Here is a 3,762-nt window from a genome sequence, read left to right on the forward strand (position 1 = left end):
TTCTACTCTCTTAGTATAGGGCCGGGTGACACCGACTCGAAACGGCTAGGCTGTCTTCCGTCCCATAAAACCGTGGTGGGCCTTGTAGCACGCTGTCCAATCCTGCCATCCAGTTTTGCCTACTGGGTAGGAGTAGGCTCAGATGCCCTTTCTTGACTTGCGCTGATCTCACTCTGAACACGCAAGTGTCAACCCTCACATGGCCTCCCTCCTTGCCGCAAGGCAGGTATAGATAAGCATGGGATCACTAAAGGCGACTACTAGGCGAGTTGGAGGTGATGGATTTTTTTGCCAAAAGGGGTCTAGCGAGGTCCCCTATTAAAGAGGGGGCGAGTGGAGTGACGGTTGCTGCTATTGGCAGTACCGAAGAGTCTCCAGTGGTGGTGGGGAGTAGCCCTGCCTGCACGCCTGACGAGTCACTACCAGGGATACGGGTGGTGGCCGAGCATCTCGATGAGATCATCGAGTTCATAGTTTTCATTTCATTTATTTAGTTAACATCTAAACAGATAACACTGAATCAACAATTTGACGCAACAATGCACGGTTCGAGGCCGCATCTCTCCATCCTCGGATACGCCCCACGCTCGCCAAGTCGTTCTGCACCTGGGGCCTGTAGCATAATCGAAATTTTACTAATAATATTAGTAAAGTAGCTTGTAACTTGTATTTTTCCGTCGCATAATGAATCTGCAAGTATCAATTTACAAGTCTAATATTACAAGTAAAGCGCACTAATAATATTAGCAGAATTTACAAGTAACTGTTGCATAAAAAAATACAAGTACAAATTATTAGCGTTGGTTTGTAGTTTCTTTTACAAGTATGAATGGTGCTGTAATTTAATTTACAAGTAGCTTTTATTCTATTATTACAGCTGTGCAAAGTAAATATACATCGTTTTATTGTTTTAAACGACTTAACTATATTAACTATTATTCAATGTGCATCAAATTACCATACAGTGAAATACTATGCATTAAGAATAAATTTATCGTTCCAATACAAAACTGAGAATTGTGATTTTTTTTTTCAAATTACTCTGGAGAAAGCAGAAATACTTGTGCTGACATCAAGTATTCAAATGGTGGGGCGCTAACTACTCAAAAGTGGGTTGTTTTCGCTTAAACCCGTACTTTGGTCCAATAGCCCAATTTAGTGTAAAATTACTCTTCTAACACTACGTAGTTTACCTTAATCCACGTAAAAACATATTACCCAAAGCGAAGTTCTTCTTCTTATTGGCATTACAAAGCAAAGTTAGTTTACCTAAAGTTGACTTTATTCAACTCAAATGTGAGTTGTTGCACTGAACAATCTCGGGTAGGACCATGCATCTTGCCCTATTTTGACAACAATCATGAGAAAGGAAAAACTACTTAAATTTTTAATAAAATTTGATGCGATATTATCATCAGTAAGTATTTTGAACTTTATTTTGAAATGATTTATTTTTCAAGAAATCGCCTAAATTTCATAATAATTTCAACAATTTTAATTATTGAGCTGAAAACAAAATCCAAACCCGCATAAGTTCCGCAAAACACGTAAATTGAATCCCGTAATTACAATTCGCCCAAATTAAAACCCATGTCAATCCCAAATTCGCCTATAAAAACCACGTAAAAAATCACATCACTTTTTCTTTGTAAAAAATGCCAATACCACGAAACCGGATTGAACCGCGGGAATCAATAAATTTTTTTTTCCAATTTCGTTTATTTGGTAGGCTCAGGCGTGTATAACACTTTACGGAGCCACGTTTCTTTGAGATATGTACAATCGACATAATCTTATTATTAAATTAGTAAGAGAGGGAAATAAGCCAACGTTCTCGTGGTGACTCGAGGTTAGGTTTACAATGTTAAGGGATGGACGGGGATTAGGATTCGGGAATCAGGGAATCATCATAATCAAGGAATTTCAGCAGCTCATCCGGTCATTTGGCGTCGGGGACGATGTGGTGTGTCGTCGTGCTCGAAGAATGGTTCGAATGGGAGCATCTTCCGGACGGCCAGAGCTATGGCGCTCTACGGGACAGACAGACAGAGACAAAACAAAAAAAAAAAACTTTGTAGAAAAGAAAAAAAACAAAAGTATTACACTTTTATGTCAGAGGAACAAAGAAAACTATAAATGGCTTGCATATAGACCACATCACGATCCCCCAAAACACCTCTTATCTCCTGGAAGGGTTGTTTACCTCGGGCCACTAGGGTATCCAATAATTGCTCTCTGGAGACGTCGTTTTCCGAGCAGAACCAAACTACGTGATCGATGTCATCATAACCGGCTCCGCACCTACATAAGTTGCTATCGACAAGGTTTATTCTGTACAGATGTGCGTTTAGTGAATAGTGATTAGACATAAGTCTCGACATCACGCGAATGAAGCCTCGACTTAAGTCCTCACCTCTGAACCACGCTCGCCCAGAAACTTTTGGAACTATGGAAAATAGCCACCGTCCAAGTTCGTTGTGTGTCCAATTTCTTTGCCAACTTTGAAGAGTACTCTGACGGACTAATGGGAAAAACTCGTTGTCTATCATAAACCTCACCTTCCTGTGCGCCCACCTTTGCCAGCGAGTCTGCCTTCTCATTGCCGTAGATTGAGCAGTGAGAAGGGACCCAAACAAAGGTAATCTTGAATGATCTTTCGACCAAAACACGCATCTGCTCTCTTATGTTTGTAAGAAAGTAAGATGCGTGCTTAACAGGTTTCATCGACCGGAGTGCCTCGATAGAACTAAGACTATCCGAGAAGATGAAATAATGGTCTACGGGCTGATTGGAAATTATCCCCAAAGCGAAGTTAATTGCTGCCAGCTCAGCAACATAAACCGAACACGGTTCCTGAAGTTTTCGGAAGGTGGTTGAAGTTACATTGAAAACACCGAAGCCAGTGGATCCGTTAATGCGAGAACCATCAGTGAAATATCTGTTGTTGCAATTGACATGTTCATATTTTTCAGAAAAAATGGAGGTAATTGAAAGATTTCGAAGATGATCTGGTATTCCTTGAATAGCGTGTTTCATGGACAGATCGTATTCAATTGAGAAACTGTCATTGGTGAAGTCAACTCGAGGGGGAGTATAACATGGAAGACAAAGATCTGACGATATGTAGTTGAGATAAACTCTTAGGAATCTTGACCGATGAATCAGTTCAAGCATATTATCGAAGTTATGTAAGACAAGTTTGTTACTTGTTCCACATTTGATTAGTATTCTTAATGAGAGCTCCCAGTAACGGTGCTTTAAAGGAGTGACTCCAGCAAGCACCTCCAGGCTTCATGTTATGCGTTGAATGCATACAGCCAAGGGCAATACGCAAACAACGATATTGAATTCGTTCCAATTTAATAAGGTGGCAATCAGCTGCTGAGAGGAAGCAGAAGGAGCCGTACTATAAAACAGAGAGAATAGTCGTTCTATAGAGTTTGATGAGGTCTTCCGGGTGAGCACCCCACCATGTTCCGGAGATAGAACGTAGAAAATGGATCCTTTTCCAGCATTTCTCTATCAAATACTCAATATGAAGTCTCCAGGTGCATTTAGAATCAAACACGACCCCAAGGAATTTAGAAGATAAAGATTGGTTGATGTCATCATTCAACAGCTTTAGTTTCAGTTGAGCAGGGTACCGCTTCTTAGTAAACACAACCAACTGAGTTTTTTGCGGTGAAAACTCGATCCCCAAATGTCTGGCCTAAACAGTCAGATTATCTAGGGTACTTTGCAATGGTCCTTGCAAGACAGCTG

This window comes from Armigeres subalbatus, chromosome 3 (assembly GCF_024139115.2).
Source record: "Armigeres subalbatus isolate Guangzhou_Male chromosome 3, GZ_Asu_2, whole genome shotgun sequence".
NCBI classification, from domain to species: Eukaryota; Metazoa; Arthropoda; class Insecta; order Diptera; family Culicidae; genus Armigeres; species Armigeres subalbatus.